This window comes from Ursus arctos, unplaced genomic scaffold (assembly GCF_023065955.2).
Source record: "Ursus arctos isolate Adak ecotype North America unplaced genomic scaffold, UrsArc2.0 scaffold_4, whole genome shotgun sequence".
NCBI classification, from domain to species: domain Eukaryota; kingdom Metazoa; phylum Chordata; class Mammalia; order Carnivora; family Ursidae; genus Ursus; species Ursus arctos.
This window is the reverse complement of record NW_026623056.1, coordinates 50,916,843-50,941,987: the sequence shown is the minus strand read 5'-3', so window position 1 is coordinate 50,941,987 and position 25,145 is coordinate 50,916,843. Positions and strand designations below refer to the sequence as shown.

Genomic DNA, 25,145 nt, shown 5'->3' with positions numbered 1-25,145 from the left:
ACCAGGGAGGGGCTTTCCTCTTCTTGGACCACTGGGAAAGAGAGGCAGGAAAGCACCCAGCCCTTGGGAATTTTTTTTTTTTTTTAAATCACAAACACTGAAAAGCTGGGTGAAAAGATGTTCTTCCCCATTCTCTCTTTTTGCCCTCGTACTTAAGACACAGTGTGCTTAGTGGCATGTAATGCTGGTCTTTGAAGGATCCTTTAAACCTTGACCTACTTTTATCTGGTTGGGAATGGAAAGATCTGTAGATGAGGAGCCTGAAGCCTCCAGATGAAGAAGACATGGCAAGGAAGCTGGAGATGCTTGCGAAGGACGCGAGCTGCCGCAGGTTGTGGAAGAGGGCCTGGAGCTGGTGTGGCTGTGGGTCACAGTCACCGTGGTGGAAGGTAGGGGTGGCAAGGGAGCAGAGAGTGGTTTTTTGGTAAATCTTGAGTGACTTTCTGCATCCTTAAGGTGGGAAGTGAGTTTCAGCTAATATTTACTCAGTATCCTCTACGTAACGGGAGATAGTCTAGGTACTGGAGATGGGGGAAGGGCATGCAGTGTTGAACAAAATAGACAGAGCTCCTGCTCTTATAGACCTTATGTTTTTGTGGGGAATGGAGTCAATAAACAAGGTACGAATAAATGAGAACTATCTTTCAGATACAAGGCAGTGCTCCTCAGGGCGTGCTAGAGAGGGAGCTTCTTTAGAGCAATAGGAGAGCGTCTCTGAGGAAGTGGTATTTGAACTGAAATGTGAATGAGAAGTGGCTGTCCAGTGAAAAGCAGAAGGCAAAGCTTTCTAGGAAGAGGGAACAGCAACTGCAAAGGCCCTGAGGCATGAATGAATTGGGGGGTCTTTGGAGAACTTGTAGGTGGAGAGGAGTGCAAAAGGGAAGAAGATGCAGTCAGTGAGGGAGATGGGGGGGGAGACCATTGATGCGAAGCCTTCAAGTTTTGGAAAGGAGCTTTAATTGTTTTCATTAGAATGGGATGCCACCAGAGATTTTTAACTAGAGATTATATCAGTCTTCACCCACTGGGCATGGGCTTTCCTGTTTGTGTCTCTCACTTTCTCTCCCTGTCTCCCCTCCCACTTCTCTCTCTCCCTCTGTCATACACACACACACGTAATCACACATTCACCCTCACTCAGCTTTACTTCTGTCTTTTAATTGGCCCTCAGTGATTTCTCCTGCCTCACCCCAGGCCAGGGCGCAGGCATCCATGCAGAGAAGCAGGGCTCAAAGGACCCCAGACGCTGGACCTCTTACCCTCTGAAATAAATCCATATACTCACTTAGTTTCATCTTCATGCGTAAGACTGCATCACTAGCTCTGATTTCTCAATCTCTCTCCAGACTGGACCTCTAGGTATTTCTAAGAAGTCTTTGGGTTGGCTGGTGAGATCTAAAACTAGATACTAAAAATTATGTTAGTTAGGCAAATCAATTGCAATTGATATCTTTTGTAAGACAATGATTGTCACAAGAGGTGAAAATTTAAGTAATCCAAAGGCCTTGCCTTTCCTGAATACCTGCTCCTTCTCTCCCAGGCTGATGCCTACGCAGTCTGTTATGGGAGGTTTATTTGCTTTTTAGAGTACAGTTTCAGTGGAAATGTGCAAGATTTTTGTAATATTTGTCATGGGAATAGCCTATGCCTGAGAAATTTCATTTCTATTGGTCTTTGTAAATGATTTTAGAGTAATACTTAAATCATGAAGGCTTATGTCCAGGCTGGTGTCTTCTACTAGCACTGGTTTATCAGAAATGAACAAGTCCCCAGCCTCTTAGCCATTATCCTTTGACTCCAGGATAGCTCCTCATCACCAGTATATTACCCTTTGGGGGAGCTTGGTACATTCCTTAGAAAATTGTTACTGAAATTCTTTAGCCACATGCCCTGTTTATTAACTTAAATACTTAATGACACTAATATACGTAACTTGAACAACTCACTTGAAACTTTTTGTATCTGTTTTTTTTTTTTTTTTTTTTTTTTTTTTTTTCTGGCTGATGGGCTAAAATCTGGAATACCTTTCTATCTAATAAGGCAATGATTACATCTTGTCCTGTTCGCCCCTGGTCTTCTGTACTTGGTGCAGTGTTACAGATAGAACAAACATTTGCCAAATGACTCAATCAGTGTCCTTGGATTAACTCACAATGTTAATACATTAGCTCAGTTGTAACATCTTTATAACTATTATGATTCATTTTTTGTAACTATTAAGATTATCAACTTGGTATCTCAAAAACTACCCATTGGAGAAAGCAGGTGAAAGATGAATTCATCCCTGTGGATTTATATGTTAATTAAAACTCTTTTGGCTTTGAAAAGGTTTTTCTTTTTGAAAATATTATAGTGTACTTGTGTTGACAGAAAGAGACCAGTATGTAAATGTCATCAGATGGATAGTCTTAAATTTGTTTCCATGTACAGTAAACTTTCTTCTTTTTTCTTTCCTCCCTTCCTGCTCCCTCTTTCTCTCTCTTCCTTCCTTTTTCTTTCCCTTTCTTTTTTCTTTTCTTTTCTTTCTGTTTTTAAGTAAGCTCTAAGCCACACATGGGCTTTAAGTCACGACCCCAAGAGCAAGAGTCGCGTGTTCAATCAACTGAGCCAGCCAGGCGCCCCAGTAAACTTTCAGTACAGTTTCATAATTCATAATTTATGACGATTTGAGTTGGGTCAGGTCTGTGGTCATATTACTGAGGAAATAAATGTGTGTGCCAAAGATGTGAATAATAAAGTCATTTCCCTCTTTAATAGTACATCTTTAAGTCCACAGTTTCAGGCACTTTGGTAGGCAGAGACATGTATTGCTCAAGTGCCAACATTTATTGTAAACTTTCTTAGATTCTTATCTAATAAGAATAAGAATCATTTAACCTAGTTAAATGAGATACATATAAATGCCGTGGGGGATGAAAAGTTCCCTTCATCAAGACTGCCAGAGCTGGGAGGAATGGGAAGAAGAGCTGGGGAGCAAGAACTGAGGGGCTGTGGTTCGTCACAGGGGCCAGCTAGGGGCTCCTGCTGAGACTCATAGTGACAAAGTTTCTCACAGAGAATGATGTCTTCCAGAGCACCGTTTTGGTTAATAGAGGTATTCTGTATTCATATTTTTAAAATCCTAAATATTTAGAGGTTTTGCCTTTTATATTTTCTGTCCCACAAACACATAATGCTGTATAAACACAGCCTTCTTGTTTTCGAGCTGTTTCTATGGAGTCTGCTCCCCCCACCCCATCAGATTTTAGTCCTCAGAGAGGTTATCAGTCCTTTGTTCCTGACAGTTGGTGGAATTTTCTTCTTAGAAAATATTCTATTGCAAATATTTAGGCAAGCACTGCAGAAGGTGCCACTTTTATTAAAATTAAACGTGTTTTTAAGATAAACTAATACAAAGAAAATATATGAAACAAAATTAAATGCTTTTATTAAAATCTTGGGCAATCCTTTAGTATAGAAGAGTTGTTTATGAAAGGGTAGAGGAGGCAAATATGAGGGAATGTGTACATTTTCTGTGTTTAGCATGGAGCCAAAGCATAAAAAGGTAGAGATTTAAAAAAAAAATTCCCAGACATTTTAATGGATAATTTATAGCTGTATTAACAAGTTGAAAATGGGTTATCCAGTTGCATTTAGATAAGAGCAATGAAATGATAATCCAGGCCTTCAACTAGGACATGAAAGGATATTCAATAGCTTTTTAGCAACAACAATTAATTTATAATTTTATTTAACTGATAGACTTGAAAGTTAAAAGAACTTTCTGTTGTAAATGTAAATGATGTTTGTGAGATAAAGGACACTTCTTTCAAATTACTTTTGATATTTGGAGCCAATATTTTAGGTAAATGTCAAATTTAGGTATATGCCAATATTTTAGGTAAAAGTAGTTTAGCTAATTACTCTTGTTTGATTCCAGCTTTGCTACAAATAAATTAGAAATAATTGGATATTTTGATAAGCAGGCTATTAAGAGGGAGGCATGCTTTCTGGTCATGAAGTACCTATATATGTTTCCAGACACTGAGTTGTTTGGAGGACAAATCTGGTCCACCTATTGCCAAAAAAAAAAAAAAAAAAAAAAAAATGTTTTCACAGCTTTGGTGGGTAGGGGTCTTCTGCTCTAACCATAAAATGATACAATAATATTCTTAATCTTCTATCTAAGCTCTCTACCTGTGACCACCAATATTCCTGTCCATGTACCTTTTATGATAACATCCTTGAAGCATGGTTTTCATTATGGAAATTTTTTCTACTCAGAAATCCAGAGAATTTCTCCAACTGGTCTTTGAAGTTTTCTGTTATCTCACGATGCTACCTTTCATTTTATTCTCCCATTGGAACCTGTAGTCACTGCCGGCCTTCCAGTGCTTTCGCTTGAGATGGTCTGTTGCTACTTAATGCCTTTCCCCTTCCACCCCACACTTCCCCCACAGGCCAGAGGATATCCTGTGTTCGTTTTCTAGCTTCATGGCTTATAACTGCGTGACTTTGCACAAGTTGCCTAATGACTCTGAGCATCACTTCCCTTGTTTATAAACTTGACGTAAGGGCCATATCACATTATTGCAATAAAAGAAAACACACATAAATAGGTCAGCATAGTTTCTGCCAAATACCATTTAATCTGTATTACTTACCGTTATTATTGTTAAAACTCTATAATGATAGCTATTATTACAATTCTATTCTTCCTCAAATTGTTAAAAATTAACTTTCTCCAGAAAGACTTTCTGCTTGGCCTCATCGAGCTCTAATTTTTCCTTAAGTCTGTTTCATCTTAGCACCTGGCTTCACTTTGGACTTTATTGATGTACTCATGTTGTTGTATTTCTTTATTCTTCGGTGAACAGGAGCCAATGTTTGGGCACCTATGATGTGCCAGGTGCTGTGCTGTTTATTATCTAGGGATCTAAAGTCACATGGAGGAATGCAGTGTATGTGTGTGCACACGCGTGTGCCCCCGCGTGCACGCACATGCAGGCATACGGGCTTTGGGTGGAATTGGGAATGAAAATCTGTTGGTTGAGTAGCACTAGGAGTTTTTCACAATAAACAATAAATTTAAGAAGTAAAAACTGCTCTATTCAGATGCCCACTAAAAATCTCAACATCTTTTAGCCTGAATTTTTTTAGGTGGTTTAAAAAGTATGATAGTTATCTTATTCTTGAAACAGCGTTACCTGTGCTTTCTTTCTTAGTCTCTCCTCTGTCCTCATCCGAATGCAGAGTGAAGGTAGAAAGTGAAGTCCTCCCTGAAGAGCAGAATACAAAAGATGATTCTGAGCTATGGTGGGGAGAGGGACTGTTGGGAAGGTGAAGAGAACATTCCAGAAGGTGCAAACAGTGCGGTCAAAGGTGCTGAAGCATGAAACAGTATTGAGAATGACTAAGAACTGTGCAAAGGTTAGTGCTTTTCGACCATGGTGTTCAAAGTGAAGCATTTTAGGAGATGCACCAGGAGAGAACATAGGCGTCAGCTCAGTCAGACTCAGACCTATGGCCTAGGATGTTTGCATCTCCTAAGAGGTCGCGCACTTGGGGAATGTAGGTCTATATGGACAATTTATAATAGGCAAATGGTTCACATTGCTTCTAATACTGGATTTGGATTGTACATGTGGCATGGAGTACATCTCTTCCATTTGCTGCTTTCATGAGAAAATGATGAAAACATTAGTAATGGTGATGGGTAATTGGTGTTGGAGCTCTCATTTTTAATAGTCCAGGTATTTCAAACATAGAAATATTAAATGTCATTTGAGACTTCTGAAGCATGGGATTCTATTTGCAAATTGAGAATAGGGATGGGCTTCAGTGGGACAGAGACACCCAGGGAGAAGAGTTAAGAGGATCACTACAACTTCCTAGCCTTGAAACTTTCGGTTCCTCCTTAATACATTTTACACAACAGAAAGCCCAGTGCTTCTGTTCATAGCTTCATTTTCTGTAATTGCATGCTGTGTTTTTACTCCAAAAATATGTTTTCCGCTAAGTCTGAGTGGTGTCCAGCACTTTAACTCTGTCCTTTGGTGTTGATTTCTCTTGCTTGGAGATTAAGCAATCGGACCCAGAACACCCTAACCACAAGAGTTTAAAATTCCCAGAGAAGAATGAGATGTGAAAGAAAAAACTTTGGAACTTACTTGAACTGTAATTAGCCTGAAAATGGAATGTGTGGGAGAGGTCTGCAAGGAGGGTAGGAAAACAGAGGGCAAAGCAAAAAGTGCCCTAGCATGTTTCCAGCACTGCTGAGGGGGGGATGTAGCCTTATGACTTATAATGGGTCTCTGCTAATCAAACAAAATTTTTAATTATCACTCATATATAGGAGTTTCCAATCTGCCAGTTCAAATATGTGATTCCTTGGCCTTCGCATTCTTCTCATCTTAAGTAAATTACTTGAGCATTTCTGGTTACACACCTGCTCCTAGGAGTTGAACATCTCAGGTAAACTGGTCACTCAAGTGGCTAACGCTTGGGTTGTGGCTTCTCCCAGACAGTGCCCCTCTCTGAGGCTCTGCTTAGGTTGCTAAGACCTCTATTTTCTTGGACAGCTCCAATTTCTTTAATTTTTTTAAAGTAATGTTTTCATGGAAATATATCGGACATACAGCGGAGTACAAAACCGTGTAAGTGTAGTTTCCTGCATTTCTTCCCAGCGAGCCCCCCCTCCCCATGTCACATGCCTCTGGATGAAGAGCTAGGGCACTGCCTGCCCTCCAGGGCTCCCACCCTGTCACCACTCTCCTCCTTAAACGTAATCACTGTTCTGACTTTCACTACCGAAGGGTAATCTTTTCTGTTTGTTTCTCTTTAACTTGAATTAACACCCAGGTATTCTAAAGAGCTCTAGAGCACCAGAGTCCTTCTGGCTGAGAGTGAGGACTGGGCATGTCAGGAAGAATGTTCTAGGTTGAATTGTGGCCCTCAGAAAAAGACACGTTGAAGTCCTAAATCCCAGTACCTGAGGTTGGGACCTCATTTGCAAATAGGGTCATTTCAGATGCAATTAGTTGAGATGAGGTCATGCTGGAGTAGCATGGGCTGCTAGTCCAGTATGACTGGTGTCCTTGTAAGAAGCACCCGTGTGAAGACAGAGGCACAGGGATAACACCGCATGGAGACAGTGGTTGGAATGACGCATCTATAAGCCGGGGAATGCCAAGGAGTGTTAGCAACCCCCAGGAGCTAGAAAGAAGCAAGGAAGGATTTCTCTGCTACAGGTTTCAGAGGGAGCACGGCCCTGCCGACACCCTGGAGTTCTAGCCTCCAGAACTATGAGACAATAACCTTCTGTCATCAGAAGCTACCCTATTTGTGGTACTTTGTGCTTGAAGCCCTGGGAAACAAACATAGAGCTTTCCCGTCATTGCCTGCCGGGCCTTTGCTGAGGAGTCCTTACCCGTCCTACCACACCCAGGCCCGGGCCGCATCCTCCAGCCAGTTTTCCCCGGTTCCTCTGGTCCTTGATAGGGAAACCAACCAACCAACCCAAACTTTATTCTTTAAATGAAATCTCTATTTTCAAATAGTATGGCATGCTGTAAATTAAGGTTTCATTTTGCTGACCTTAGAGATATCAAAGACCAGTTCTCATTTGAGAAAATAAAAAAGCCCTCAGCTCAAAAAGCAGCCCAACAATTAGGCTTTAGTAAGTAATAAGAAACTACGCAAAACATACTGGACAACAGAGTACTTCCTTTAGCAAAGGATTCGTTTTAGTCTGCCTTACAACTTACCTATTTTTTATTCCGGGCTGAGTTTCTGGTGTTAGGGAAACTACAAGGACTGTACTGTTGTGAGGTCCCCAGGGTGGGACCCACAGACTTGGGCCACTTCCTGTTCTCTTCGTTTGTAGCCTTGCTTGGGAACCTAGGGACTCGGTGGCTTTTGCCTTACTTAACTGCTCGTAGCACAGACTGTCCCTTAGCCTCATATGTCCGTAGCATATACCCCTTCCTTTCTGTCCAGAAGTCATTCCTTACTGCTACTAACTATGGGGAGGTCTTCAGGACATTTTTAAAAATCATCAGATGTGGGGGGGAGTTTCAAAAGTTCAAGTGATCCTACTTTTGGTTTCTGGTCTATCTGTGATGCCTTATACTTATGCTGAGTCTCTTTCAACTTCTGGTTCCTACTGTTTATACTATTTATTTCTATTTTGCCCTTTGAGGGGGAATGCAAAACAAAATTGTAGGTTTGGGGCTAATCATGTATTCTGCACGATACACATATTGTGTGATGAAAACTGATAAAATGTGCACTTTGAATCTGTAGGTAAGAGGTTAGAATGAGGCAGAAGGTTATGTTTGGTATGTTTGTCTGTGTTTAAAATTGTGACTGTAGGGGTTTGCTTTCTTGGCCCAGATACCCTTACACTGTGAGATCTCGTGCCATGGGATGTCTGAGTAATAAATACCTGTGATGGATGGACAGATAGATGAATGAATGAGGAAGCTGCCTCTTGGCCCGTTATTTTATTGAACTGCTGGTAGGATAAATTTCAGTTGGGTTCAGGGCCACCTCCGGAAGCCTGGAAGGGTTTTCCTAAGCTCAGTAACATTTCTTGGGCTGGAGTCCAGGGATCTAGAAGTGATATCTCCTTGACTTGCCTATGGAACGTGCTAAGACATTTGGCTTGTGTGAAAATGGGGCCACACAGTCTGAATCCATTGGGACCCCCAATGTGATGGAGTTACTTCTTTCATTGGAAATCCAGATTTCTTCTTCTATTTACCTACATGAGGGTGGTGTACCCTTCTTCGGAAACCTGCTAGGAGACTTTACTTCCCTTTCCTTCTAAGGACAAATGCCCTTCTTCAAATTCCCTTTTGCATTTTCTGGACTAAGTTGTCTTCTAGCATGAAGAATGCAGCTATTAGTAAACAGTTACCCATATTTTAAAACATCGGCCTTTGGAGGCTTTCCCAGAAATCTTCTTTATAGGAAACAATGTTAAAGGTGTAGGAATCCCATAGATGGGTCTTCACGGATTTGTGGAGTTGATTTTAGTTTACACTTTATAGTAAAACTTGCTACAGTGTCCTTTGAAAAGTTCCATTAATGTCAGTCGATGATTGTTTTCAGTCCCACTGTTTATAGGCCTAACGACTTCAAGATCGTTTTATTGCTTTGTTTAAGGGTCTTCTTTAGCAAACATTGACTCCGGCACATAGTAGGCAGTTGCCAGTCCCTTGAGTCTAAAGAAAGATTTGGTTATCTTTGTGTGTGGTTGTGCCTTGGATTATTTTCTGGCCAAAGCACAGAACAGAGCATTCCAGAGAAATGTTTGTTTTGTTTATCTGCTTGCTCAAATGCTCTGATTTTTCTGAGTGTGGTTGCCCAGAAAGAGAAAGTGGTTGTAAGATAACAGACTCTTTTCTGCACCTACTTTCTCTTCAGTCTTCAGTATGTTTTGTTTTCAACAGGATTAGTATAGATTCAACTTAACTAGAAATTTACTTTCTCATTTAAAACACTGTTAACTTCCCCTTTTCAGAGAGCTGCAGTATTTTAATGATCTAGGTGTTTCTATATGACTTGAATTATCAAAGATTTCTTTCTTTAGAGAAAAACCCTATTTAAAAGGGAAATTTTCAATTTTATTTTATTTTTTAGGAATATTTTATTTATTTATTTGAGAAAGAGAGAGAATGAGGAGTGGGGAGGGGCAGAGGGAGGGGGGGAGATCCCTGGACCCGGAAATCATTACCTGAGCTGAGGGCAGACGCTTAACCACCTGAGCCACCCAGGCACCCTGGAAATTTCAATTTTGAAGTATTTCTAGCAATTTCTAAGATTCACTGTCTCAGTAAAATATTTTATCTAGATTGGAAAAAAAAACAAGAGATTTGGCTCCGAAATGGCATTTAGATAAGCAATCCTCTGAAAGCAACCTAAATGTCTGCTAGTAGGGAATGGATAACTTTGTGATATATTTGGTCGATAGAACATTCTCAGAACTTGAAAAGAATGAGCCAGATCTTTCTGCATCACATCAGTATGGATGGAACTCAGAATCGAAAGTGTCGAGTGAAAAACACAAATTTCAGAACGTTATAAATTTGTTATGTAAATGTTAAACATTACTTAGAACAGTATCATATGCCATATAATGTTTATGAATGTGTGTGTGCGTGCGTACGTACGTATGCCTGCGAATAAAAAGTGGACTGGCTCTCTATCAAATTCATGATAGTGGTTGTCCCTGGGAGAAGAGGAACAGGGACAGGAAGGGGAGCATAAATGTGCATTTTAAAGAAGTCCCTGAGAAGATATGGTTATCTCAGTTAATGGGTTCACGGGCATTTGTTATATTAACATATGGACTTCCATTAATGTTTTGTAATAAAAAAATTCCTTGTAACATTTCCTAACGAAATAGGTTCCAACCAGGAACTGTGTGTTTATCAAGACTCTGGAAATGAGGCTGAAGCTATTCGAATACATCTCTATTTCACAGTGCCATTCTGTGGAAAAGGAAAGTTGACAGAACGAATCTGGAACGTGAGGAAAGCCCACGTTCACCTGCTCCTGGGAAGTTCTCGCAGCTTACGGGTCCAGAGTTAGCACCCAGGCAGCAGATTCCCTAGACGAGACCGCGGCTTGCCACCTTCCAGCTTTGAGATCCTGGGCAAGCTGACCTCTCTAAGCCTTTCTGTGGCCTTAGCTGTAGAATTCGAGTGACATTGCCCGGGCGGTGCTGGGGAGGACTGGGAGCTCACGCGTGCAGTAGGCATGCCGCCGAGATTAGCTGTTACCGTTGCCAGCGTTACTCCATCAGCAGCCTCAGTTCTTCTGTGTAAAGTTTTCATTCTCACCTAAGAATCTTTGCAAATGCTCTTTCCTCTGCCAGGAATGTTTTTCATTTTCACCCTCTTTCATCTGGTTAACTCTTCAGTGGAGTTCTCTGAGAATTCCCCCAGACTCTTCAGAGAAGCTCCCTGTCCTTCCGGACCTGGGTCAGTTTCTACCCATATCATAGTTGTACTTCAAATAATTACTTGTGAACTGCTTGCTAATATCTGCCTCTCTCCCGGTTGGTCATCTGGGTTTTTTTTCCTTCACTACTTTATCTTTAGTGCCTAGGACAATGTCTGGTATACAGTAGGCATTGAGAAATTATTTATTGATGAAATCAACAGTTATTATAGATGGTGGAAACGTTCAGAGTTAATTTTATCAGGAAATCAATTTGACTCACTTTGCCAAAAGGATTAACCTACTAGTATTAGAAAGTAAATCTAGGATTATATGATTTCATAAAAAAATACTTATCACATGTATTTGTTTACTTGTAATAATATTATAAAATACCCCAAATTAAGATTTGCATCGTATTTGTAGTTTGGCTTTAGAGAATCATCTGATGGATAGTAATATAAGTATCATCACATATTTTCATGTGCTGTGGAAAGCAGAAAATTTTCCAGTACTTTACTCTTAAGATTTTGTGCAGGTTCATCTGACGGCTTACCCATGTTAACTCACTTTTATAGCAAAAGAGGAATTAACAGGTGCTACTTCCCGAGGAGCAGAATAAGCTAGGTTCATTCAGAATTAACTGACAAGTAAATAAGCAGCTTGAAAAAAAGGGCTTTTGTCAATCAGATAGAATGCTACTTATAACTTTCAAGCAAACTGAAACAGCGAACTCTGACTTTCAGAGTCAGAAGAAAGACAGGAGACTGGTTCCCTCTTAGTTGTTGGTTTATTTACTCTGGGAGAGAAACATAAGAACGCTTTCAAATTTAAGGAAGGTCTGTGTTCAGATATTAGCACATTTCTCCAGGAAAGACATCACATAGGATTTCGAGCTGATTAAAGTCCAGATTTATTTGATAGGGGAGCAGAGCCGAAACAGGGACTTTCCAAACACTGAAGGAATTTTTATGACCCAGGTGGATGGTAGGGAAGTGAAATTTCAGGGCTAGATAAATAATGCAAAGCCCTCCATTGAAAAGGCCACAAATTGTAGCCTTGGGAGACTTACCCCCTCCCCACCTTTGGAGACACCCGATTTTATACCACAGAACACTGGGAAAAATTTATAGCTATATTTTCTTTCATTCTACTTCTCTGTTCGCTGTTGTATACTGAAATCATAAGTTACTGCATTTTTGAAAGCTGAGTGCTTATTTACAATGTAGTTATTTGCTTTTAAATATTTGCCAAGCTTGGAGGATGACCATCATTTTTTTTTAGTGGAAGTAAAACATCTCTTCTTTAGAATTGTGCAAAATTAATTATTGTTCAAAAGTATGATGGGGGCAGGTCCTGTAAGATACCAAGATACAAACTTTCTTTGAATTTTGAATGTGTGGACTCACAAAATCCTGCTAATCACCACTTACGCTATTTATTAGTCATCTGCCCCCAAATCAAGGTGGAAGAGTCCTTTTGAAGTCGTATGGTTAGAAGACTCTGTGCACTTTGGGGAACACTGGTTTAAATCACAGTCTAAGGCTTATAGTCGAGTCACATTCTTGACAATCTTGACTCACAGCCTTGACATTACCTGGCAGCTTGCTAGACATGCGGATTCTCCGGCCCCACCCCAGACCTACTGAATCAGAAGCCACAGTTTAACGAGATGCTCGAGTGATGCCAATGGACATTTAAGTTTGTTAAGCACTGCTGTCCAAATGCTTCCCAAGTGGTTTTTAGAACAGAGTATCTTTAGTAACAAGTGACTCATTAGCCAATAATGCAACCTGTATTATCTTTCGGCAACCCAAATATTAGCAGGTTCTCTCTTACTGAGCTCAAACCTAACTCCTTGAATACTGCGTTTACTGGTTTGGGCTTATACCCCCCCTACTCCCCCCCCCCCCCCACCTCACTAAGCCTTCAGAACCAGGCTAATGCCTCTTCTTCATGACGGTCATTCAAACATGAGAATGGGTGATCTTGTTTGCTGCCTTGATTTAAGTTTCTCCAGGTGTAACTAAGTCCCCATCCCCCAGCGTTCCTGATGAGACTGCTTGGGGTTTCTTTACCAGGTATTCAGACTCGATCATTTTAAAGGACCCTTCCAACTTCAAAATTGTGATTTCTCCTTTACTTTCAGCTGGTAATAAGTACTAGTGGGCAGAAGATGATAGAAACCCAGGAGCTGTACTTTCTTTGCATTTAGAGAGAATGATTCTGAGGCACAAATGTATAATTATCCATAATTTCCTTAGGCTCAAAATTCTGCTTCACAGTGGAGACTTCCATTATAATAGAAGCTACTAGAAAACACCACTTTGCCTTTCTTCTAATTTCTAAATGCATCAACTACTTGGCATTTCAAAAGTGGAAATAAGCGTTTTTTTGTGTCTTATAAATTTTCAATTTCAAAAACCAGAATTCCCTGTAACCCACAACTTAGCAGATCAGCGGATTTCATTTTTCTCTAGTGTCGTTCAGTAATGTGTCACATGCACATCCATCTTATACACAGAAATAATTTTCGTGTTCTCAGCTTCTCAAATTTTTCCTTCTTGATAGAATCTAAATATTTTTTCATGTTATTAAATGATTTTCATAATAGCTAAGTACAATTATTTCCTTATTGTAGGACATTAGAGTTCATAGTGACTTCTTAAAGTATTTGCCATATTTTGTTGGTTTTATATTTTGATATTTGTTTCCTAAAAAAAATTTTTTTAATAATATTTTCTACTAGCACAAGGGCAGAGTGTGCAATGTTTTGGTTTGTTTCTTACACAAGACACCGCAATGTCTTGTGTAAGAAAGGCTGTAGCAAGAGCAGTTTGGGATTTTTTTTTTCAAAATTTTTTTGAGAAGGTAGCCCACAGCACATTCTTAAACCAGTTGTTCTTGTAATTTCTCCATGCTTCCTTTCCCCTCACTTTCTTCTGGATATTTTCATTCTTCTTAACCTCCTCCTCATTCTCCTGTTTCCCTTCCCTTCCTCCTCGGAGGGTTTTCAGAGCAACAGCTCCCTCTCTCACCTCTGCATTTAACAATAAAGCTGTGTGTATGTGTGGAGAGAAGCTGAAAAATAAGACAGATGGTTCTTTCATTACCAGGTTGTTTTGGATTAATTGAACTGGATATGGGTTGTTTTTTTTTTTTTTTTTCCTCCCAAGGAGACCGAGCTGGACCCTGTGGATAACCAGCCTTGAACTATAGTAATGCAATATATGCTGCCGGTTTTGTTCTTGGATTTTTGTTTTGTTTTTGGTGATTTCATCATTCTGTCAAGCATTTTGGGAGGGGTCAGAAGTGAGTTTACTAAGATAATGTATTTATTAAACATTTTTTAATGGCTTAAGGTTTTTCTTGGGCAGTTGAGCCCATTCTTAATAAGCATACTATCTTTGTGTTTTCTTTCAGCTCTTGCAAGTAACGAAGCAACCCAGCCCTTTGTCTTGGGTTATTTCTAGTGGAGGGGCTCCGACAATTTAGCAGACAGGCTCCCAGGCCTCTGGGACCCTAACCACATCCCTCACCTTCGGGAGCCTTTGGGAAACAGATTCCTAAAAGTGCAGGTAAGAGAAGGCAACACTACCACTGCCTCAGGCTTCTTAGATGTGAGTTTGAACACTTGGAATGTTCTTATACAACGTTTCCACCTCTAGCAAATGACTTTAAAATGCCTATTAATTTATGTCTTACTAGTTCAACATGGGGCCAGAGGGCCCTTGAGACTTTTAATGTAACCAGTGACTCGTCAGCATATCCCAAAATTGAGCTATGGAAGTTATAAATACTTTTATTATTATTTTAAAGTTTATTTATTTAAGTAATTGCTACACCCAGTGTGGGGCTAGAACTCATGACCCCAGGATCAAGAGTTGCATGCTCTTCTGATTAAGCCAGCTGAATGCCCCTTAAATTTTTGTTTTATTCTCAGTGTGAATAGATCTTCTTTGGGACTATTCTAAGCTAATATGGAAGTGAAAGAGTAAGAACATTACATGCATCACAGCTATTGTAGAAACCACTGTTAATAAGCTGTGTAACCTTGGGCAAGATGCTTGCCCTCTCTGGGCATTGTTTTCTCAATAGAATGAACTCAGTTCCCTCTCCATCCTTAAATTAAATAATAATTTTATTAAAGTACCTTGTATGATTTTTAGGCCTATTCTCCTTATCATTCCTGGAACCCATGTACAAATTTAAAACCCCACTTCATAAATTTATTCTGAGAAAGCTCTGGAGCTCACATGTCCGTCAGGAATCAGTTCCACATTTTACCCGTGCATCTATACAGTCTTTCTGATTTGTGAAGGCTCATCAGAAAGAAGTTATTTTTCGAGCAAATTTGTTACATTACTGTTTTGTTTGAAAGTCGTTTTTGCGAAGGACACCCATTGGCTGAGAACATAATGCCTTAGTGGTACTGGCAAATTTGGACATGTACAATGGTTTTGGGATTTGGTCCTTGGGACTTTTCTGAGCTCTTCATTGTTCACACAGAGATTATTCATGAGTGGTTTCAAAGCCCTTCCCCGGGGTCCTGAGCCACTGGGCTTGCAAACTTTCGAACACCACAGACTTAGGGCTGGATCTGCAGGTTTCTTACTGCTCGACGTATCTTAATTTAATGGAATCTGGGCTGTCATCATCTTGGTGATTTGTAGAACTGTCTTTCCTGCCAATCTTGACATCTCCTGGCATCAGACGCAACTATTTTGAGTCTTTATAGCATAATGGTGAAGGGCATGGATTCTGGCGTGTGCCTGCGCTCGAATTCTAGCTCTGCCGCTTACTCCCCGGGGATTCTTGGGTACGTTACAATTTCTCTCTGCTTTAGTGTCATCATCCGTGTGACAGGGATGACAACAGAAAGGGGGATTTTGAGGATTAAAGGAATTACATATGTAGACTCTTTGAGCAGTTCTGTTATGTAAGCGTTCAGAACATTTAAACTGTTTTTATTGCCATCTGTTGCAGTGTTTCGTTTTCTGCTCCCGTTCTCTAAGGCTAACAGACACTCAGCTCCTCACCCTCACCTTGTTAGACATTGCTGATTGACCCTGCTATTTTTTTCTGAATCGAGAACACAATGTTTGAATCCTTCTCAGTAGTATAATGGTGTAAGATGAAACTTTTTGTCCACTCAAATTATTTCCAGAGTTCTTGATTTTATTTCTTGCTTCAAGACATAAATTTGATATGCTAATTACAAGTCTAGGTTGTTTTTTACTAAAACTCTAGAGCAGTTTTATTATGAAAAGCATAAAAAGATGTAGCTTCTCTAGCCAGAAATAGGGTCTAATTCTAACATGAGTTTTGCTGATGGATTGCTACTGCCTTGAACCAGCCCTTTCATTTTTTATTCAGAAGCAGATGAGTAAGTCTTCCTATCATGGATACTTTGAAATGTTGAAATGAATGTGCAGAAAGAGCTAGCATAGTAATGGAAGCTTCATTTTCTGAGGCTATTATTAGTACAACATCATTCGTTCTTTAGGGTCTTTGCCAGGATGTTACAAAGTTCATTTTTTTAGTAAGGGCTTGATCTGTGGGCAGCCAATATTTCACTAGTTTTAAAAGTAGAATGAGAACAAGATTAGGAGAGTCCTTACCGTGTGCCCGACTTACCCAAGTGCTTTATATTTACTACTTGCCATAGCTCTGTTGGGTGGTATTATTCCCATCTTACAGCCGAGAACACTGAGTTATGAAGAGGTTAAGCAACTTCCCAGGGTCCTATAACTGGTCAGATACGTAGAGCTGAGACTCAAACCCCCAGGGTCGGATTGCCATGCAGGCAACCTTAACACCTCATTATGCTGCTACCTGCAAAGAATAAATTGCATGGAGAGGAAGAGAAGACGACGGAAGGACCAAATTATAGAAGTCCGACATGCCAGCCGAAGTGATTTTCTGTTTCTTTGGCAGATGGTGGGAAGCCACTGATGGTTTCCCCGTGGAGTGGGTGACAAAGGAGAGCTGGGCTTTGAGGATTTGGCTCCAGGTGCAGCGTGTGGGCTGGTTTAAAGAGAAGAGAGATTAGAGATCATTGCTAGAAGCTGAGAAGAAATGGGCACATGGGTTTAGGAACTAGCATTAACTAAGATAAGAGCTTGAGCACGCCCACATTACGTGTGCCCAGGAGGAAGAGACCTAGAAACGTAGGCAGAGAAGTTAGAGGAGTGAGACCCAGGCCAGTGAAGTGCCACCCAAGGGAGGTGGCTTGGGAATTGAGAACCGTGGAGGTTGAAGAGGACTAGAACAAAACCAAGACTAGTGGGTTATTACTGTGCCCCCCACCATGAGACTGGAACTGTGCTGGAGGAAAGTCTGCATAAAAATGTGCTTCTGTGCCACGGACTCTGCTACTTGTGAGTGAGAGCCCCTTTGGCAAGTTTTTAAATTTTTCTAAATCCTGGCTGTCTCTTCTATAATATGGTGACGTAAGACCTTTCTCTGTCAAAGTGCCATGAGCTCTTCCCAGCTCTGAGGTCGGTAATTCCGGGGTTCAAGCTGGGAACAACAGTAATTGGGAATGCTGTTGTAAAGGTTTGCCTGGTGATGCAGTTGACCATTTTAGGCAATGCAGAGTGAAATGTGTGTCCTGTAGATACAACGAGAGGGGTGTTTCCTCCTAAAATACCAGGAGTATCGTGGTGATAGTGGTAGCAAGTGGAAGGATAAGACTGAAAACGATATAGGAATGAAAATGTTTAGGGAATTTACAAGGTGACCACAAATATTCCCTGGAATGTGAGGGAAATTCTTCTCAAAGCCCCTTATTTCAGAGAGAATCTGGTTTCTTCAGAGAAAATTCTGTTGATTGGAAAATTGAAAAGACTTTTTTTTAAAGGAGATAGTGAGGAACTTAGAATGAGCTTCTGGTTCCTCTCAAAAACCTTTGTTGTGAAGCCCTGACCCTCCCGGATATAATTTCTCTTTCCCTGACCATCTCCATCAATACTTCTCAAACACACAGATCACCTGGGGGGTCTTGTTAAAGTGCCAGTTTGATGCAGTGGATCAAGGGTTTGAAGCTGTGGTTCTGCATTTCTACCAAGTTCCCAAGTGATGCCAATACTGCTGGTCCGCGGACTCCACTTTGAACAGCAGGAGTCAAAATATTTTTCAGGTCTCCCAACAGATAGGCCTATATATTTAGAAACCGTGTAACAGTTCCCTCCACAGCCTGTAAGCTCTGTTTCTCAGCTGGGGGAGTACACATCCATGATGAGCGCTGGATAGTAACAGATGTATTAGTTCTTCTGTCAGTGATTCAAATTGTTCAGTGGCATCAGTAACTTGAATTATTATGGGTGGAGGGTTTTTTGTTTTTTCTTTGAGGAATTGAAGCAACTGTGTTCAGGAATAGGCACCAGAATATAATACAAAGTGTTTGCATAAAGTTAAACATACATTTACTGTATGACCCATGCTTATCCAAAGACTTGTACTTGAATGTTTAATGTAGCGCTGCTAACAGTAACAACAACAAAACCCAAAAAGAGCCAAATGTCTGTTAGATGGTGAATTGATAAGTAATTGTGGTATAGGCATACAATGGAATTCTACTTAACTGTAAAAAGGAGTGAAGTCCTGATACAAGCAACAACATGGACATTTTTTTCAAAAGCATTTATAGTAATTGAAATAAGCTAGAAATAAGATACTTACCATATGCTTCTATTTAAATGAACTTTTAGAAAAAGCCCAAGTATAGCGATAAACAGATCAGGAGCCAGGAAGTGGGGGAAAGGGAATTGGCCGTTAAGGAGGAACATGGGAACTTGGGGGGGGGGGGTTGTGGTGCTGGAAATGTTTAGTATGATTTTAGTAGTTGTTACATGACTGTATACATTTGTCAAAACTCATCAAATTGTGCACCTAAAGTGAATTTTATTGTATAAAAATTTTATCTCAAAGTTAATTTAAAAAATCAGCCACAATCATTAACCTGTTAACCATCTAATACTCCTTGGAGGTTATCTTACTAGTGGGGTATTAAAATTGGGAAATAGAGAAAATTTCCACTCTGGGAGAAGGAATGAGTCTCTAGGAGAAAATATGAATAAACAGTAGGAACGTAAGAAGTTCCCTTAAAAGCTTCTTTGTGTATTTCAATGTAGCTGAGTCTGAAGAGAGCGATCTTGGAAAACAGGAACTTGAGTTCATATATTTTTAGCATCCAGTATAGTATGCTATTAGCTGAATGATTTCAGTGTGTCCCACTGTGCTATTAAAAAACAAAATTCTGCTGAAAAGTCATTTCTGTCCTTTTTATATTCTTTGCAGTAAGCACACCCAGTTTTCAGGAGAGGACTTGGTCATCTGCTTTGGCAGGGAAAGCTTAGCTTTAATTAGGTAAAAAGATCTGTCCACATATGCTAAGGATGAAATCTGGCAAAAGCAGTGGCTTTCTTGAAAGACTGAAAGAAGAGTGTGTGTATAGTAGACCTAGCTGCCTATCATTGTATTAGCCAAAGAATTGGGGGAGGAGGAGAGAAAGTTAATTATCCATGTTCTCCTTTTGCCATGCAGAATGAAAAAACTATGTATTTAGGAATCAGCCAGGATGTATACAGGTGGTCCAGTTTGTTGAAACTAGACAATTATTTGGGAAAGGGGGATGGTGCGTAAATCAAATTCTCTATTTATTCAGTAATGTCCGATGTTTTCCCCGCTTAATTTGTATCAGATAGCAGCAACTCAGCATTTCAGATTTGAACTTCACTTTTTCAGGTATAATATAGCATATTAATTTTGTATGTGCTACTCTTTATTCTTTAATTATGGCCTACTGAGAATTTTCAGGTCCTTCTAGCAGAAATCTCATCAGAGTACTGAGTCCTTAAGATTTATTTTTTAAAATTATAAACATTTTTTCATATTATAATGTTTCTAAGTGTATTTTAATAAATGCATATATTTAATGTGTATCATTCCCCTTTTTTACTTTAAAAGAGGTATTAAGTGAATATAAAGTTCATGATATAATAGTTTTTTAAAAAGGTGATTATAGTTTCCCATATGTACAATTTAAAAGTTTTCCATAATGTGCAATTAAACTCAGATCTGAGTTTGAGTTCTGGCCACTGCTCTGGTAATTTAGCGTCTCCAGCATGGGGATACTCTACTTGCTTTCATCATCATGTGTGAAAAGGGCTTAGTGCACTGTTGGGTATTTAGTGAGTACTTAATAAACTGTGTTATTATTTACAGGATCATCAGCACCAAAGGGTGGAGTTCCTTTTATGTTAATGAGGCTACCAGACACATTACATCCAATTAGTAATAAGGACCATACTTTAAAAAGAGGTGGTAAATGAGTTAAAGAGGAATGAGCCCTTTACATAGTCTCCATTGAGGCTTGGGCTATATGGAGATGGCTAGGTCTAGGAGGCTTAGGGGACCTATGGGGCTGGACCAAAAAATCTAGACATTACTACATAGCTAGACCTGGAGCTAATGCTCACATGGGCATGTGATGACAGAATAGCCATAAACTGAGCAATAAATACAAAGAGGAAAGCAGCAGGATGTAGGATTTGTTGGCCAAGTTCACACAGTCTGGCGTGTGTCAGTGTGAGCTGGGGACTGGTAGAGACCTGTGTGGAGAAGGAGCTCTCTGAGGGCTGGACACCGGCTGCCAGCCGGGCCACCCAGTAAGGCTGCGGAGGTGAGCCAGGAACAGGGGCACCTGCCTAAGGGGAAGGTTGTGGGTGAAATCCTGCCCATGCCAAGATCTGTGCGTACGTGATGAGGGGAGCCAGAGGGGATGTTCTTATCTAATACGCACAAAGGCGCAGGTTGTTGGGTAAGACTGTGGAGCAGCAGTGCATGGCGTGCGAGGCGAGACCAAGGAGTGGAAGAGCAGTCACTGTCAGTCACTGAGGCGGCAGAGGGCATGAGGAACAGAGTAGATGGGGACGTGGTTTCAGGTCCAAGTTACCAAAAAGTTGGAAGTTTGGCTGCAGAGCTGCAGGGGTGGCTGAGAGAGAAGAATGCAGACTTTGGGAAACAAGGATGTCATCCAGTGAGCCGGCAACAGACTCAGGCCTGGTGAAGAAGATGGCAAAGGTCAGCGTGGAATGAGCCAGAACCTGACCAAACTATTGAGCTGCTCCTCCAGGGCTCCTCAGGCTCCCTTTCCTTGGGCCAGGATCAGTCCCAGAGCCTGGGTGGGCCTGAGCCTACTGACCAGAGGGGCGTTAGGGAGCGTCCGCAGCCAGGTTGTAGAGGAAATGTCACGGAGAGGCCAGGCAGGCTGGGTCTGTGTGCTCAGCATCTGGAAGAGTGAACACAAAGTGTGTTTGTTCCTTCGTGTTGTATGATCCTGAGATACCCACAGGGCTTTCGTGCTTGGTGAATAGAACAATTATTCCAGAATTGTTGAACACACTTTGTTCTAGCTGGATGTTGGTAAAACGAACTCCTTTGGGTTTGAGAGGGCATTAGGAGAGTCCAGAAATAAAAATCCGACCACTTTCAAGTGTCATTCCATAGGGTTGGTTGGTTGGTCTTTATAGGTAACGCCATCAGGCTTGCCCTGAGGCTCAGGAATGTGCATCGAAACAAGCACCCTCCTGTCCTCTCCTCTGTGTACTCCGGTTTGAGAATCCCTGCTCTGGGACACTCAACACAACCGCAGAGGAAAAAAAAATAATGGGTTTCCTGAAATCCAGCAGACTAAGTTGGGAAGAACAAGGTTGGGAGTAATAGGGTTTTGCTTCAGCCCCGTTTGCGACTACAACCTTCCTCTTGATTTCCTCAATCCCTAGAATTTATACTGCTTACGGAGCTGGTAGGATAGACAAATGAGAGAAATGTTTTGTAGTGTTTACTCTGCTCTCAAAAAGATGGGCCTGCACCCATGGATGAAAGCTCACATCAGGAGAGAGGCGTACAGTGCATGGGCTCCCGTCTGCTAGAAAACGGTTGGAGTTCTGGGTTTGTGACTTATCAGCTCAGGAGAGTTACTGCTCCTGTCAGAGCTTTAGTTTCCCGATCCATAAAATGGGAGTTGTAAGTTTACTAACCCCTTCACGGGGTGGTTGGGAGGATTACAAGAGGTAAGGCATCAAAACCATTCTTCACCTGCCTTGGCACGTGACGAGCACGTGCGCAATGCTCCTGTCTTAATGATGCTGATCAGCCATCACCCATGGGGCGTTTGCCACATGTTGGGCATTTCTCGTTACAAAAAACACAGCATCTAATTATGGGATGTGTAACTACATTCAACAGCTATCTACTTAACATCTTCTGTGTGACAGGTATTAGAAATGCTGGAAATAAAATGATAGACAAGACCGACTATCTTGCTCTTCGGGAGCTCATAGTCTAGTCAGGAGAACCACTGTAACATCTGTGGTGGTCTCTGGATTTCAGTAAACCCATTTTTTTTTTTCCCTCCCCGGTTCTCTCGAGCATACAATGGCAGTGAATTTCAAACTCTGGTATGTGTAAGAATTGTATTGAAAGGTGCTTGTTCCAATGCACATTCCTGAGAGCCTGAGATTCCGGTCCAATAGGAGCTCAGGAATGTGCCTGTTACCAAGCCCCCGTCTGGTGCTGACCCTTGGACCTGCCATGTCACTCGGGGGCACGCTGGCCAGAGCTGTTTCCCTTTCACGGATATCTGAATTTACCCTTTAGGAACTCTAGCAGCCAGAGGAGCATTGTCAGGAAGTTGTAGATTAGAACTCTCTTTTGGTTCCCCTCATGCCTTTTGTCTTGAGAGACAGGATGACACCAGGAATAGAACCGTGAGGAAGAAATGGTCAGACCTTCAGTCTATTTCTGTCTCTCAAACTGTGTGACCTAGGGCAGTTCAACCTCAGACACTTTCAGTTTCCTCATTCATCAGGAAGATCATGCCTATGTGCCATTTATCAAGCTTGTTGTGAGCTTTAAATGAAGTGAGTGACGGAAGAGATGAACTTTGAAGCTCCATACACTGTTACTATTAAAGAGAAGGGAAAACCGTTGCCCAAGATTGAGCTCACTATGACATAAGGAGATTATTCATAGATCGATATAATTTGAGAAGAGAGAAACAGTTGATCTCTGCCAATGTTCCTGTTCTCCCATTGAAGCCCTCTACCCACACCTGAGATAAATAATTGCTTTATGACTTAAATTTTGTAAAGAATGTTATCAGGAAAAAAAAAAAAAAAAAAAAAAAAAAGAATGTTATCAGGACCCTGGTCTTGGGAACAGCTGCAGCCAAGAAGCTGGGTCTGTCATGATTCATGTCAACATCTTGAAACTTGTTTGTTTTGGTAAAGGAAGCTCTACTGAGGGCTTGCTTTTTTTTTTTTTTCCCCTTTCCCTTAAAGCAGACATTCTATGTTAAATTGTTCAAAGCAAAATGGTCATTCCATTTATAGAATTATAATTAGAGAATTTTTTTATTAGTGGAAGTTTTTTTCCTATGAGCAAGCAGAGGAACTAGACATGTTTATCACAAGGATATCCTGGCTGGCCCGCTCTACTTTGCAACTTGAAAATGCTTTGACTTGCCCATGAAATACAAGAAAGTGGCTACGCTTCCTAGATTTTTCTCAGCTGGTGTATGCAATGGCTCTTCAAGAGTAGGTTCATTTTAATTTTTAAAGGAAAAAAGAATGTTCTCTCATACTTCTGTGTTTTCAGCTAAAATACATATCAGTGAATGAAAAAATCTCGCTTACTTATACTTTTGTGCTTTGTAAAATAATATATAAGTTTCCTGAAGAACGCATTTTTGGGGGACAGATGTGCAAATTGAATTGTAAGTACTGAGTTCTTTCTCTAGGCCTTCAAATACTGTTTTATCTTACATGTCAATAGGTTTTTAAAAATTTGCTGATACTGGTAAGTGGCATCCATGTTGGGTGTTTGCATAAATCATGTTATTCTAGGTGGAGCCTTAAATATTCGAGCATTTAAGCAGACTGTTCTGTGACTGTATTGGCCCATGGTAAGATACCTTCCAGGACAGTCTTAAGTAATTTCTAAAACCTTTTCAGTTCAAGTGTGTCCGGGGGACTCCTGGACTCTCAGAGTTGCCAAACACCCCTGATGTCTGTGACCATCAGCAGATACAACGAAAAGGGGTTAATTACAGTGTATTTTCAAGGGAGTCACAGGATATATAAATAATCCCATTGTGTTCTTTGGAGTCTTTTATATTTATCCTCTACCCATGTTTGGGTAATACCTGCATGAGGAGGGGAAAAAAAAGCATTTTTCTGAGGTCACATCCGTCAAAGGGATGAGACAAGCCAAGTCCACATCAGTTCCCCCTGAGCACTGATAGGCCTGTGTCTTGTCATCACGAAGCATTGCTCATGGCCTTTGGTCAGCATTTAATATGATCATGTCTCCCTGTATGACAGGTTGCCTTTTAGCACCCAGCTGGGATCCCAGTTCCTTGACCTTTCTCAGTGCGCCCAGTGCAAGGCGAGGAAGGAAAGCTAACCTTTGTGGAACAAGTATAAGGGCCAGGCTCTGGGCTAGCGCACTTCTGCGTCTTTGATTCTTCAGTTAGCCATTTCGGTGATGCATAGCAACACCCCAAGTGTCTCGCTGTCTTAGATTTTGGCTGATAATCCCAAACCTTAATTCTCCCCATCACTTGGATTTTACCAAGTATTCCTTAAGAAACAGAACCATACCTTTTTTTAACCTAGTAATAATCCTGCAATTCATTTCTTGCTTTTTAACATGAAGAATTTAAGGCAATTTTTCGAATAAGCCACAATGCATGAAGATAGTATCAAACATAACAAATGGATGAGGAAGACAAAACAAAGTGGAAAGACATGCGCAGGCCTGAGGGGCGGGAGCAGCAGATCTAAATGTTCTTTACATACTTCACTCCCTTCTCCATCAGAGGATGTGGGCTTTCTGCCCACACCGCATGCAACCACGGCTTTCTGCCCACACCGCATGCAACCACGGCTTTCTGCCAGGGTGGTAGGAACGCAGGAGCGGCCGCGGCGGGATAGGCCAAGGCTCACTCTGGCTTTCTCAAAACCTGTGCATATTTCCACTTAGAAAAAGAGCACAGCTGACTTTCGTTTTAGAAAACCAAGAGTAAAGTACACCAACTTACTCAGCACATATTTTGTGTCCTAGGCTGTGCGAGACACCCATCATTTGGGGTCATCTTCCTAATAGCTCAGAGAGGTGGGTTGTGTGCTCTCGCTTGTGAACACGTGAGGATA

General features: G+C 41.0%; 1 protein-coding gene across 6 annotated transcripts in view; it reads left to right on the top strand.

The window, feature by feature from the left end:
* ST3GAL6 (ST3 beta-galactoside alpha-2,3-sialyltransferase 6) overlaps window positions 1-25,145 on the top strand; it is a 60,491-nt gene that overhangs the window by 4,134 nt on the left and 31,212 nt on the right. For 3 of the 6 annotated variants that reach the window (XM_026491891.4, XM_026491872.4, XM_026491901.4), the window contains exon 2: window positions 14,350-14,504. The gene's annotated coding sequence lies outside the window, so the exon portion shown is untranslated. Of the gene's footprint in view, window positions 1-4,680; window positions 5,410-14,102; window positions 14,239-14,349; window positions 14,505-25,145 lie in introns of those variants that run through there. The other 3 variants (XM_044381359.3, XM_026491920.4, XM_026491910.4) reach the window with 3 other exon arrangements.